Here is a 15684-nt window from a genome sequence, read left to right as displayed (position 1 = left end):
TATGCATTACTTTATATTATTTTCTCGTATTCACTCGAATCTGGTGGATTTGAACCGGTTATCATCCTTCGGCACCTCGGGGCTTAAAAAACTAGTTTTAATCTTATAATTGTACATTCTATATCCGCGGAAAGCGGTTTATAATACGATGAAAGAAATAACTATTATTAGCTGCACCCATAGAGGCACCTCAAGAATGGGAGGGGAAAATCGACCCTTCCACGTTCAATGTTAATTTTGAAAAGTAAAAAGAAATTTTTTGTAGGCACTAGTCGCCGGAAGGGAAAAGCAGTTTTTTGAAAGGGGCTATCTGAGATTATTACAGATTCTGATATATACATATATAGACTAATAAAAAATGCAAAAAACGAAATCAAAAGCGTTCCTTCTTGGGAGAAAATCCGGGAAAAAGATTTTTAGCTATTTTTAACCTAAAATTCACATTGGCAAGCCTGCAAAAAATATAAAGACATTTTAAACATGTCATTGCTCAGCACCTAAAAGTGGTAGAAAAATGCTACGCATACCATTGGAAAGCTCATAACTTCTAGTTTTCAGAAAGGTATATAACTTTTTTGTACTATTATTAGTTTTTGAGCTATCCTCTAAAGTATACACAAGTTTTAAAAATGCAGTTTTTTCTTGAATTTTAAGTTTGATACTAGTTAAAACTTTATTGCTTAGCACCTAGGAGTTATATAATTATTTTATATATAGTCCACATAGAATGAATAAAAGTTTATTTGGTATATAGGTATATTTGTATTTGTATATTTTAGGTACTTTCAATTTAAGCTTTGAAATTTATATAGTTTTTAGTAAGAACCAAGGAGGGAGGGGGGAGTTTATACACTAGTAAATGAAATGCAGTATAAAATTTTGCCTTGAGCTGGATCTTTAAATCGTTTAGTGGTGTGCTGAATTGGGGTGATCCAGTTCACCCCGGTTTGGCGCGGAAATGACACTCGTTGAGTGCCATTGCCGCACCAGTACCGCGCCACTGGGCGCGCTGATTCGCCCATTCCATTTTGATTTAAAGATTGAAATATGATAATATCTAGGTGCGCCGAACTGGATCGCCCCGATTCAGCGCACCACTAAACAATTTAAAGATCCAGCTCTGGTTGTTTTTGTTATAGTTATTGATTGGATTCTTTTGTAAAATCTTTTATATGATTAAATTCACCAGTAAAACTCTGAAAATTGAATTTTGGCACTTTCCTTCTAGGGGCTAGTGGGGTAAAACAGCCCCCAAAACACTAAAATTATAAGATGTTAGATTATTTTTAAAGACATTAAATTAATTTTTAATGTAAATTTTTTTGACATATTTTAGCAAAGTAGTCACTAAAGATTTCATTTTGGCACTTTCATTCTTGGGGCTAGTGGGGTATTTCACCCTCCAAAACACTAAAATTTAAAGTTATGAGCCTATTTTTAAAGATATGAAGATAATTTTATAACTTAAAATTTATTCTCATAATCTAGATATGTAGCCATATGTAGCACTTTCCTTCTTGGGACTTCCTAAAACATATTAGAATTATAAGTCAGTATCAGATTTTGCCCTGGCTGTTTTGGACTTGTTGTTATAGTTATTTTTTTAAAGTTGGTTCTACGATGTGATTTGTTATAAGATACGAGATTATTTTTATAGACATTAAGCTAATTTTTTTAATGTAAACATTTTTTACATAATTGAACTAATGCGTTATTACAGATTTCATTTTAGCACTTTCCTTCTAGAGTCTATTGGGGTAAAACACCCTTAAAATACAAAAATTATGAGTTCTGAGCTTATTTTCAAAGATTTCATGATGAACTTTAATGAAAACTTATTTCACATCATAAAAAAAAAGTAATTTAGTCCTTGAAAGAGGTGCCTAATTGAAATCTAAAGTGATTATTTAGTTAAGTTATTTTAAAAAATTTTTTCATTAACAAAATCAGCCCAATATCTTTAAAAATAAGCCCAGTTTTAGTAGTTTTGGGGGAAGTTTTACCCCACTAGCCACTAGAAGGAAAGTGTCAAACTTTCAAAAATAACTATCCTAAACATCCAGAGCAAAATTTTATACTAAATTTCATTTCCTATAAGTGTATAAACTCCCTCCTTCCTTGTATTTTATAACTTAACAAAAGGGGGTTGTTTCACCCCACTAGCCCTCAGAAAGAAAATGTTAAAATGAAATCTTTAGTTGCTACATAGCTTAATTTTGTGATAAAGTTTACATTAAAAAATCAGCTTAATATCTCTAAAAAAGTCTTAAATTTTAGTGTTTTGGAGGGTGAAATACCCCACTAGCCCCAAGAAGGAAAGTGCCAAAATGAAATCTTTAGTTGCTCCCTAGCAGAAGCGTCCAAGCTTTTTATTTTGGGGGGGGTAAAATGGCGCGCGAAGCGCGCCGCAAATTTTTTGTACCCCCCCCAAAATTTTTACCCCGGGGGTAAAATTTGCTTGGGGGGGGGGGGGGTAATTACCCCCCCTGAAATCTGTTGGCAGGGGTAAAATTTGTTTCCCCCCCCCAAAATTTTTACCCCGGGGGTAAAATTTGCTTGGGGGGGGGGGGGGTAATTACCCCCCCTGAAATCTGTTGGCAGGGGTAAAATTTGTTTCCCCCCCCCAAAATTTACCCCCGGGGTAAAATTTTTGGGGGGGGTAATTTAAATTTTATAAAAAATTTAGTATTAAAAATGCGCACGAAGCGCGCAAAAATTTTTTTTGTTAGAGATTTTTTATTTTGGGGGGGGGTATTTACCCCCCCAAAATTGCTTGGGGGGGTAAATACCCCCTCCTAATTGGTTGGGGGTGCCTACGGCACCCCCAGGGTAGGGGTAATTTTTAAATGGGGGGGGGTAAAATTCGTTTGGGGGGGGGTAATCGCCCCATTACCCCCCCCCCTTGGACGCCTACGCTAAAATTGAAATTACCCAAAATATACAAATGTACCTATATAAAATAATTATATAACTCCTAAGTGCTAAGAAATATAATTTTAAAAAGGTTTGTGTAACTAGTATCAAACTTAAAATTAATGGAAATCTGCATTTTTAAAACTTGAGTATACTTTAGAGGATAGCTCAAAAACTAATAATAGTACAAAAACGTTATATACCTTTATGAAAACTAGAGGTTATGAGCTTTCCAATGGTATGCGTAGCATTTTTCTACCACTTTTAGGTGCTGAGCAATGACATGTTTAAAATGTCTTCATATTTTTTGCAGGCTTGCCAATGTGAATTTTAGGTTAAAAATAGCTAAAAATCTTTTTCCCGGATTTTCTCCCAAGAAGGAACGCTTTTGATTTCGTTTTTTGCATTTTTCATTAGTCTATATATGTATAAATCAGAATCTGTAATAATCTCAGATAGCCCCTTTCAAAAAACTGCTTTTCCCTTCCGGCGACTAGTGTAGGGTTCATTTTTTCTAGATTTGTCTTGGAAGAATGGAGCTAAATAGGTATATAAACTTTTGATGGACCTATAAAAACCAATTTAAGGAGAACCCTATCGGTTCATGGGTTAGCGAAATTCTAAGCAGACATACCAAAGATATCCTGTTTCTTTCATATTAGAACTAGATGATTCGGCCTTTGGGGCCTTTAGGTGCACTTTAAAAGATAGCTGGTTTTTCCTAAATTGATTTTTCCTGGGATGTTAGAGGTGCCCTTCCTTCAAATAGATAAAAACATTCCCAAAGCCTATAAGAAGCTTCACCGTAAAGTCATTTCGTCTAATGGTTAGTGAGATCTTTTTACAGAGACATAGATGCAGACAGACATAAAAACATACAAAAATAGATTTCAAAATAAATACAAAAATAAGGGGAGAGTAGTAATTTCTAGTGAGGCTCTAACCCTGTGGGGCTACCAAATATAACCTAACCTAAGGTAAAACACAAACACACAAAAACTCCCCCATTCCCTAATTATTTTCAATTTATTTTATCATGAAGGAATGGGGGGGGGGTCTGTGACTGCTAGGAAATTTTAAGGAAATCTCTGATGGATTTTGTAATAGCTGTTGAGTGTTGTTAAGTGTTGGCTGTGCCCTTTTTAAAAGCGAAGTTTTTCTATAATTAGGATCGGTCCGTCCGTTCGTACGTACGTCCGTCCGTACGTACGTCCGTCCGTCCGTCTGTAACGGATAGCTTTTTTTCGTTAATTTAGGCATGTTAGAATTGTCCTATCGATTTCAAACTTTGTATCGTGATTTCTTTAGTAGTTAGGTACGATTTAGAAAACGTAGCAACTCTATAATCACTACCAGAATGTCCGTACGTCCATTTTAAACATGTTGATTTTTTTACTTTTTTAACAACAAATTTGTATCTGATCTAATTATCCGATTGATCTGGTTTTTTGAATACTAATTCATGGGACAACAAAGTATTATATTATAAGAAAAGCAACTCTATAATCAAGTCATAAAAATGTAAGTATGTCCATACATTATCCTGTATTAAGCAGTTTTTTTAACATATAAACTTGCAATTTTGCTTCGACTCTTATACATTTTTATATTATGATTATTCAGTTCTGACACTATACAAGTGTTTATGTCCGTTTGTCCTATAGTTTCAGAGCTTCGCTTTTATGGATGTTGTCATCCTTGTTTTATTACATTTGAAGTTTGTTTAATGGTAATCAATAGTTTTAATTGTCAACATTAATGTTCATTAATTTTTACTGTTAAATTACGTTTTTTTAGTTTTTAGTTCAAATAATATGTAAAATACAAATATCCCAAATTTTGATCATAGAAATTTTTGGGGCAATAGACGATAAATTTATGTACATCCCCAATTATGATACACAATATTACCCCTTCTGAAGTTTACAAATAGTGGTTGAAACGTTTAGACACTCAACTTTTAAACCAACCAAACAAATTTCAATAAAAGTCCTCATAGTTGTTAAGCCAACAAATAAGAAAACTTTATTATAAAACTTTGGGGACTATGTAATAAGCCCAATGTCCCCTCCCTCCCTGACTGAATACTATCAATGCTGACAAACATCTTCAGGAATAAGACAATGGTAAAAAAATTTACATACATCCCCAGTTATGATAAGCAAAATTACCACACCTCCTTAGAATTGAAATTATTGTAGGAAAAGTTGAATCAATGCTAGCTTATCTTTCCAATCAAGATTTAAAAAGATGCCACCTTTACCAGGTCAATTACAAACTAAACAAAAAAATATCTTACTTTTAGAAAAGTTTAAAAGTATTTTTTGTTTTTATTGAATATTGTTGTCAAAAATAACTGTTCAGTGATGATTTGTAATGTCTACTATTTACTCTCGTTACTTGTGTCCGCCCTAGCAGTACTTTCAGATATACACCCCAGGTAACACTTGTGTCCACCCTAGCAGTAATTTCAGATATACACCCCAGGTAACACTTGTGTCCACCCTAGCAGTACTTTCAGATATACACCCCAGGTAACAATTGTGTCCACCCTAGCAGTACTTTCAGATATATACCCCAGGTAACACTTGTGTCCACCCTAGCAGTACTTTCAGATATACACCCCAGGTAACACTTGTGTCCACCATAGCAGTACTTTCAGATATACACCCCAGGTAACACTTGTGTCCACCATAGCAGTACTTTCAGATATACACCCCAGGTAACACTTGTGTCCACCCTAGCAGTACTTTCAGATATACACCCCAGGTAACACTTGTGTCCAACCAAGCAGTACTTTCAGATATACACCCCAGGTAACACTTGTGTCCACCCTAGCAGTACTTTCAGATATACACCCCAGTTAACACTTGTGTCCACCCTAGCAGTACTTTCAGATATACACCCCAGGTAACACTTGTGTCCACCCTAGCAGTACTTTCAGATATACACCCCAGGTAACACTTGTGTCCACCCTAGCAGTACTTTCAGATATACACCCCAGGTAACACTTGTGTCCGCCCTAGCAGTACTTTCAGATATAATTATACACCCTAGGTAACATGTGTGTCCACCCTTGCAGTACTTTCAGATATACACCCCAGGTAACACTTGTGTCCACCCTAGCAGTACTTTCGGATATACACCCCAGTTAACACTTGTGTCCACCCTAGCAGTACTTTCGGATATACACCCCAGGTAACACTTGTGTCCACCCCAGGTAATTTTTATTTCAATTTTTATTTTGTCCTGAATATTCGAAAAATATATATTAGAAGTATATGAATTACTATTCATACTTTTTAAAATAGTATTATGAATTATATCCTTATACTAAAGTAACAGGATGTCTGTGTGTGTATCTGTGTGTCTGTGTGTCTGTACCGAAGGATCTCGCTAACCGCTGAACCGATCGGGTTCTCCTTAACAGGGTAGCTTCTCATAAGTCCCGGGAAGGTTTATAACTATTTTGGGGGAGGGTACCACCACCCTCCCAAGAGAAATGACAAAAAAATCGAAATTTTTAAAAAAAATTTGGAGACTTCAACGTCAAATAAGGTGGTATTGTACATAAAAAATTAACTTTAACAAACAAAAACATTTAAAGTGCCACTAGAGGCCTCTAGGGGCGTAGCCGCTAGTAGAATATATCCTATTAAGAATTCATAATCAAACTTTCTGAATGGATCTCACATAGTAGACAAATAAACCATATAAAGATTTATTTTCCTTTAGTACAGTTGGACCGTGGCTCAACACGTAGCGCATCCGCTCGTCGTCAGGAAGGTAATAGGTTCGAATCTCTGTCCGACACCGCGTCATAACTAAAGACGTTAAATATGGTTCCCACTGCTACTAAGTCAGATGCGAGACGTAAATAATTAGAGTGGGACAATGCCTTGGCCCAAAAGAGGCGCATTTTGCTACCCTGCACAGTTGGGACTTCTCAGACAAAGGTCGTGCATCTCAGAGAGTTGGTTGTCTGATGGGTGAATGGACGCTTTACACCGCAATCATAAGTATTGTATGTATGTTCCACGGTGCGTGGAGAGAGGTCTAGTACCCGAAGCGACACCTTGCCCCCTAAAATCTTAACTCTTAAGTCTTAACAGTTGGAAAAAATAGTGATTTATTTGTTAAAACTCTAAATATATTTCAATTCGTCTTTATGTTCAAACTACCATTAATGTCTTTAATTTTAGGTCATTACAGTTTGATGTAGAATACCCATACATAAACACATATGGAGGTAGGTGAAAGAAGATGAGTAAAGTCCCTCCACAAATTATGACGTCATACGATAGAATAGCAAATGAGAGGCCAGTATACACTGTAATTGACCAATGGTAAAATTTATGCTGGCCTCTCATTGTTCAAATAATCAATCAATCAAATTATTAACCTTAGATCTAACAAAATCCTGATCTTGGACAATTATCCTCCATCAGGACATAAATAATAATAGTATTTCTAAATAATATAGCACAATTAGATAATGTTATATGAAATAGTTATCAAGATTCTATTGTATGACGTCATAATCTGTGGAGGGACTCTAATCATCTTAAAAATGAAATTATTCAAAAAGCTTTGATAATATGTGGCATAATTGTCCTTGGATAAAAGAAGTAGTGCTAGATACAAGCCCAGTAATTTAGTCAACAGGAAAAACTAGTGTTAATTATAGAATGTAAAATTTTCTTTTCCCATACAATGTAAAGAATATGACAAAACAAATATAAAAGTCAGCTCTACTAAATAGATGAATCACATAAGATAATACTTATTTTTGAGAAGTTATATTATTAAAAATTTTGCTGCCAACTAATAATAAACAAACGGGCTAGCCTACCAGGAAGTTGGACAAATTTTTATGTCCGATTCTCCTTGTCTCTTGCACAATTATCTGGTTTATATTAAGAATTGATTTGGAAGGAAAATTAATTGTTTTTTATTAATATTATTTATAGATTCATTTCAGCCAAATAAATTAAAGTTTAAGATAAATTGAATTCTATTTTTATAAAAATAAACAGCATTTAATTAAGATTTTTGTTTACTTTCTTAAGTTAAACAATAAAATGTAGTTTAGTTAAAATGCATTATAATAAATTAATAATTTTAAAAACGTACTGTAATTTAAAATTTAGATATCTATAATACAAAGTAGAACGATGTCTGTCTGTTTGTGTGTTTGTCTGTTTGTTTGTAGCGAAGGATCTCGCTAACTGCTGAACCGATCGGGTTCTCCTTTACAGGGTAGCTTCTCATAGGTCCCGGGAAGGTTTATAACTATTTTCTTTTTTCTTTTAAATCTAAAATACGAAAAATTGGTTTGATCAAACCTCTTGGGGCAAAGCCCCTAGAGGCTAGGGGCGAAGCCGCTAGTGTAGCAATAAAGCATAATAATAATATAAAATTTCAATAGTTTATTAATAAGAAATTATTTTAAGTGACAAATTATCAAACCCTGTCAGCCTATTCTGAAATTATTATATCGAAATGTTTGTCATTGTCGATAAAATGTCATCTATAACCACTGTTTTGTATTGTCCTATAGTAGAAATTTAGAAGCTAGTAAAAGTGGCGGCACAGATTATGACGTCAAAAAATAACCAATAAGAGGCCAGTATACACTGTAATTTACCAATGATAAAATTTTTAGTGGCCTCTCATTGGTTATTTTTTTCATAATCTATGCCGCCACTTTTACTAGTTTCAGAAATTCACATTGACTAAAGTTAATCACTACAAGTTAAAATTCTAATAGTATTCTAAACGACATTCTAATAATGCATTTTAGTTTTATGTTGATACAATAAAAGAACAGATCTATGGTATAGATGTATATACAGACAACAACCTCCCTTCCTTTTTCAAAGACCTCTTTCAGCTGGTTCTGAATTATTTTCTGCTAGTTAGCTGTGTTAATATAAGCGACACCATTGGTTGATTTTAATGACCCAATAGAAAGGTAGCACAAGGTGGTTGCGATGGGGGGATACATTTATTTAACCCTTTCTCACTCTTGTGTTTTACTCTAATAATAACAGCACCAAAGTTTAGCATAGAGTGTATTAGCTACTTACTATGCAACCAAGACATCCTTGTTTTTGTCCAGCTGTAAAGTTTTCGGCTGTGTTTTCAGAATAGTTGAGATTTTTAGTAGCGAAGCTACTATATAATTCACCTAATCTGTCCGTCCGTCAGTTACTATGAGGAAAATTTAATTTTCTTAGTTAATTTTTTTTAAAGATTATCTGTTCCAATGAGTATACAGTATAAAAGTTTCTTGGTTCGTCGGTCTGTCATTCATCCTATAAAAAGATCTTTAAATACCTTTTAAATGAATGAGGTTTCTTGGTTTTCATAATATATATTTTTAATTGCCACTACAATCTGTTATATAACACAATCTGTCCGTTTGTGCAACCATTATATTTTTGTGCTTTGCCTCTTCTGAATTTTGTCATCCTTGTATTCTTTTTATAGGATAGGGGAAGGGGACAATCAACTGAAAATTATACCTGCCAAAAAAAGATGAAAATTGTGTTCTGTTATTAATTAGCTTAAAAACTTCAAGTAGTGGGAGGGGGTTATTATTGAATCTTTAATGAAATCTACAAATTATGAACAAAAAAGTAATGTACATCCTCTAATTAAAAACAAAATTACCCCTTCGTTAATTTGAAATTATTGGTTGAAAAGTTTTGACACTGCTGGTTTATACAACCTTATCAAGATTTACTAAAATTCTCCAAAGTTTTTAAGGAGACCAGTATAATCTAAAGAGCAATGTCCCCTTCTCAGATTATTTAGAATTTGGCAGTTCATGATCTCTTTAATGTCTGATATATTTATGATTATTATCGGCACCCCCCCCCCCATTCCTTAATCTTTAAAATCCTGTATACGCCTATGTTAGTAATGTTGCAAAACAAATAAACATTGTAGAATTGCATATTATTGCATTTATAATGTTGTATGAAAGTAATGCATACTTAATAACCAGGAATCTAGTGGGATAAGACAATGGCTGATAAATTGATAATACACAAAGTTATCCCTTCTGTAGATTACAATTAGTAGTTGAAAGTTTGGACATTAAACTTAATAAACCAACCATTAAAAAGTCCCCAAAGTTGTTCAGCCAGCGAATAATGCAACGTTATTATAAAACATTGGGGATTAGTGTAAAAATTATTATAAACGAAATGAAAATTTTAAGCACTTGTTAAACAAGGATGACAACATCCATAAGTAAGCTGAAAAATTATAAATGGATATCAGAAAAAAATTTCTAATAGAGCAGTGTCATTCAATAATCATTAAACTTTAAACTTTAAAATCACGCAATCTTTGAATCACGGAAACTTAAAAATCTAGGAATCGATCTAGCACCGCAATTAATAGACAAATCTTAATGAAACTTGATAGAAATATGTAGAAGCATATTCAATCTCTGAAAAATTCAGCCCTAAATCCAGAATATGAATAGAGAAAATCACGAAAACCTAAAAATCTAGGAATCGATCTAGCACCCCAATTGATAAACAGATCTTAATAAAACTTGGTGAAAATATTTTGAATGTAAAATAAATTAATCTCTGAAAGTTTCAGCCTTCCATCTTATATAGGAATTGAGAAAATCACAAAAACTTGAAAATCTAAGAATCGATCTAGCACCCCATTTAACAGACAGATAGACAAAACAATGTATAGATTAGATGGGCATATGTCAAAGGAATCTTCACTAAAAATTTTAGCTGTTTATCTTGAATAGGAGCCGAGTAGATCACGTTTCTCCAAAAATGTTTCAGACATACATACAGACGGACATTTCAAATTATAGAGTAGCTTCGCTACCAAAATATAAAGATTTAAGATGAAAACCAGTTATCTTAGCCCCAAAAGACACGGGCTAACAAAATAAGTATTTTTTATTTTATTATTCGTGGCAAATTGTCTGTAATACAATGGTATACTTGATTTATCCGTATGGCTGAGAACCGGTTTTAATCCAGCGGATATTAATCGGTTTGGAAGACATACTGGAAATCAAAATATTAAACCTTAATGTTAGAGCCTATGAATATTTAGAATTATTTTCATTAATATACGTGTGTAAAAAATAGAAAAAGTTTGATATTCTAATTAAAGCTGTTATCAATTTTTAAAACTTTGTGTTCTTTTAATGGTAAAAGAAAATAGATATAGACATTTCTCTAGAATTTTACAATGAATATATTATTACTTGGATCTTACACCAGATTTTCATGTTCTATGATAAAGTGAAAAACACGCAGCGGGCTAAAATAACGCTTCCCCCCTTCCACCGCCTTTATCCAATCCCCTCCCCTCCGACTGGATGAACAAACTGACCAAAAAATTATTTCCAGGTTAGCAAGCTAAATTGACGACACTTTTTTCCCTGTCATAACATCCACATTTATTCTACATCCATTAATTTAACACTGAAATTAATTTCATGTTTTATTTTTAACACGTACAGCGTGTTCTACAAAGATTAGAAACATAAATACAGCTAAGTCCTTACAAAAGAAACAAGGATGACAACATCCATAAAAGCGAAGCTCTGAAACGGTAGGACAAACGGACATCAACACTTGTATAATGTCAGAACTGAATAATCAGAATGCGAATGTATAAGAGTCAAAGCAAAATTGTAAGTAAATTTGTTAAAAAACTGCTTGATACAGGATAATGATTATGGACATACTTACATTTTAAGACTTGATTTAAGAGTTGCTTCGCTTATAATATTGTACTTTTTTGTCCCAGGAATCAGTATACCAAAAATCAGACCAATCGGATAATTAGGTCACATACAAATTTGTTGTTAAAAATGTTAAAAAAAATCAACATGTTTAAAATGGACGTACGGACATTCTGGTAATGATTATAGAGTTGCTACGCTTTCTAACTCGTACCTAACTATTACAGAAATCACCATGCAAAATTTGAAATCGATAGGACAATTCTAACATGCCTAAATTAACGAAAATAACTATTTAAAAAAGTAAAAAAATCAGCATGTTTAAAATAGACGTGCGGACATTTTAGTCATGATTATAGAGTTGCTACTCTTTCTAAATCGTACCTAACTACTAAAGGAATCACCATGCAAAATTTGAAATCGATAGGACAATTCTAACTTGCTAAATTAACGAAAAAAGCTATCCGTGACGGACGGACGGACGGACGGACGTACGGACGGACCGACCCTAATTATAGAAAAGCTTCGCTTTTAAAAAGGTAATTAGAATCTATATTAGGTAATTAGACATCTATAGCTGTATATTTATTATCACGGCCCCTATTTTATAGCCTAATCTTAGCATTCTATAGAATTTTATAATTCTATGGCTACTTTATAACTAGGATTGGTCCGTCCGTCCGTCCGAGTAACTTACCAAAAGGTATATTTTCTCAAAGTATATGAAAGAAAGAGGTTTAATTATTCTAGTGTAAATTTTCCTACCTAAAGTGAATGTTTAACCATTTAAAGGAAGCCTGCAAGAAATACAACGCTTTAGCTGCTAAAAGACTGCCACAATTAGACTTTGATCGACTTGTGGCAGGCTTTTAGCAGTTAAATCGGTGTATTTCTTGCAGGGTTCCTTAAATAACGTAAAAAGCACTACGGCGGCCCCTTGACTGTTATTTATCCGCTTTTACTTTTTGCATTTTTTGCTCTAAATTTCCAATTATTGGATATTTTCATCCTTGTTATTATCCAATATATTGTTTCTGTAATTTTAAATTGACTAAAAGTAAAATTAGATTTTGATATTTGATACCAAAACTCACTTTAATTCTTTCATCAAATTATATTTTGTTATGAATGGTATAGCTGAAGCAAAGATGCTCTATAATTAGAGTATGTTAGTATGTCCATCCATCCATCATGTCCTACTAATTTTTTTGCTCCATCGCATCGGTTGCGCCCTTGCAATCTAAAGTAGAACAAGGATGACAACATCCATAAAAGCGAAGCACTTAAACGGTAGGACAAACGGACATTAACACTTTTATAGTGTCAGAACTGAATAATCAGAATATAAATGTATAAGAGTAAAATTGTAAGTAAATTTGTTGAAAAACTGCTACAGGATAATGTTATGGACAAACTTACATTTTTAGGACTTGATTATAGAGTTGCTTCGCTTATAACATTATACTTTGTTGTCCCAGGAATCAACATACTAAAAATCAGATCAATCGGATGATTAGATCACATAGAAATTTGTTGTTAAAAAAGTAAAAAAATAAACATGTTTAAAATGGACGTACGGACATTCTTGTAATGATTATAGAGTTGCTACGCTTTCTAAATCGTACCTAACTACTAAAGGAATCACTATGCAAAGTTTGAAATCGATATGACAATTATAACATGCCTAAATTAACGAAAAAAGCTATCTCTCTGAGACGGACGGACGTACGGACGGACGGACCGGCCCTAATTATAGAAAAGCTTCGCTTTTAAATATATCCCAAATAATCCTAATACTTAAATTTTAATAGTAATAAGTCTAATACCATACTTAAACCTATGTGACGCTTTCATCAAAAGGATAACTCAATAGATTAAGTATTTAGCTACAGATAAAAAAACTCACTACTTAAACAATAGAATTACACAAACAAGATGTTCTAAATTTCTTTGAGATTTTCTTATTTACCAAATTTTGTCCTTTCTCCATGAAATGTACTAATGGAAATAATTGTGCTTGTTTAAACAATAAAAAAAAATCTTCATTTTATTAAACTTTGTATGATGTTACTTTAGATCAACCTAATAAGAGAGCTAGTAATTCTAAATATAAAATTTAATTAATCAACAAAAATTTATACTAAAACAAACTAATAAGAAAATCATTTAGTTTTTATTGAGATTTCTAGCAATAATAGATAAGGAGATAAAATTTCTTTTTTTTGTTGAAGTGACAATTCCTTGTTTTTGCTGAATCACAACATAAATCGTTTTGCAGTATGGCTTCGAAACCTATCAATATCCGCATGATTAGATCCAGTTCTTACTGAAAAATCATGTATATCATCGTACTACAGAAAATTTTAAAATCCGCGGAAAGATGTCTATAATACAACTTTATTTGGACTTACCCTAAAAAAATATGGTACTTCTTTGATTAAAAACAAAATAAATTTTACAATGTAAAAACTTCATTCCTGCATCTCAAGATTTTATCACACATTTTCATAAATAAGGACTGTTTCATCTGACTGGATCAAAATACAAATTAAAATTGATTTTTTTACAGTGAAAATGGATTTAATTATCTTAAGTAGGTGAATAATAAAACTGTGTTAAAACTGCAAGTGACATTAATCATTATATCTACATATAGTAGAGGGTTCGAAAAAGAATGCTGTTTTGAAAAACTGCAAATTGCAGCTAGCATATCAAAAGGGGTATTTCATAATATACTTTTTTAATCAAATGCTTTGCTGATATCTAATAATAAATGATTTCAGAAAACTTCTGAACAAAAGCTAAATTGGTCTAAGCTAATAAAGGATTATTTTCTTCCAATCCATTTAAATAATTTAAAATTTCAACATCTCCATCCAAGACACATTATCAAAAAGTTTTGACATCTTTTACGTCTGATTTTTTTTCATGATATTCAAATTCAAATATTTATTGGGACAAAACAACATATACATTTAATATTCAACATTCATAAATGGTAATTACATTGCATTAAGAATTTATTAATAAACTATTTTTATAAACAATGAATACTATAGGTTTAACACAATATAATACAAGTATCCAAGGACTGAAAAACGCCTGAGGGCGGTGTTGACAGCCTTTTAATTTTAGACTTCGATTTAAATGTTTTTTTTTTAAGCGGTATTCTTATATAAGTAATATATGTACACTATATACAGCAATATGCAAGGAAGGATGTTTCGGAAAAGTAGGGGGGGGGGGGGGGATAGGAAAGTGGAGAAAAAATAGGGTCTCTGTGCGATTATAAAAGAATGTATATATTTTAGGCAATCAAAAGGTAAACTACAGGTTGACTTGTACAATCATAGATTAATGTTAAGGTCACAGGAGGGACACAATAGCCTGTCACAGGCAACTACAATACTGTCTAAAAGCTTTCTTTTCAATTTTTTATAAAATTTAAATCTAGAAGTTGCCTGTTCCACTATAAAGCTATTGTTAATGAAAAACGCATTCCAGGTGGCTGGAAGAGTACAAAGTGGAAGATTGTTAACCAAGTTTAATCTGGCAAATGGGATGCTATAATCTTCTTGGTTTCTAAGTCTAATATTACCCTGGGACATATGTCCTCGTGTTTTCCACATGTTAAAAAATGAGCAAGGGGCTATGTTAAGTTTAAATTCATACATGAATTTAATTCTAAAGTATTGCACTAACAATTCAAATGGTAGAATTTTCATTGTTTTAAATAGTGGACCAGTATGGGCTATATAATGAGAGTCTGTAATTGCTCTGATTGCCATCTTTTGCTTGATTTCAATAGATTTTAAGTTACTTTCATACGAGCTTGAATAAATCAAAATTCCATAGATTAAATGACAATGAAATATAGAATAGTATAAGGTTTTAAGTGCGCTCCTAGTTAGAATTTTTTTACATTGTCTCAATATAAAGAGAGCTCTTGATAGCTTTTCATTTAATTTCTGTATATGATACTTAAAATTAAGGTTAGGGTCAAAGTAAACACCTAGAAATTTTATGGCTGGAAT

The 15684-nt window shown here is 32.8% G+C and overlaps 1 protein-coding gene across 1 annotated transcript in view; it reads left to right on the top strand.

Moving 5' to 3' along the window:
- The first annotated feature begins 5997 nt into the window (after nucleotides 1-5997).
- The window catches only part of LOC145328790 (uncharacterized), a 47811-nt gene continuing 38124 nt past the window's right edge, over nucleotides 5998-15684 (top strand). The window contains exons 1-2 of the mRNA XM_080172654.1: nucleotides 5998-6017; nucleotides 7116-7162. The gene's annotated coding sequence lies outside the window, so the exon portion shown is untranslated. The remainder of the gene's footprint in view (nucleotides 6018-7115; nucleotides 7163-15684) is intronic.

This window comes from Acartia tonsa, chromosome 9 (genome assembly GCF_053477335.1).
Source record: "Acartia tonsa isolate MP-2025a chromosome 9, ASM5347733v1, whole genome shotgun sequence".
Classification (NCBI taxonomy): domain Eukaryota; kingdom Metazoa; phylum Arthropoda; class Copepoda; order Calanoida; family Acartiidae; genus Acartia; species Acartia tonsa.
Note: the sequence above shows the minus strand (reverse complement) of the source record. Positions and strands in the feature narration are given on the sequence as shown.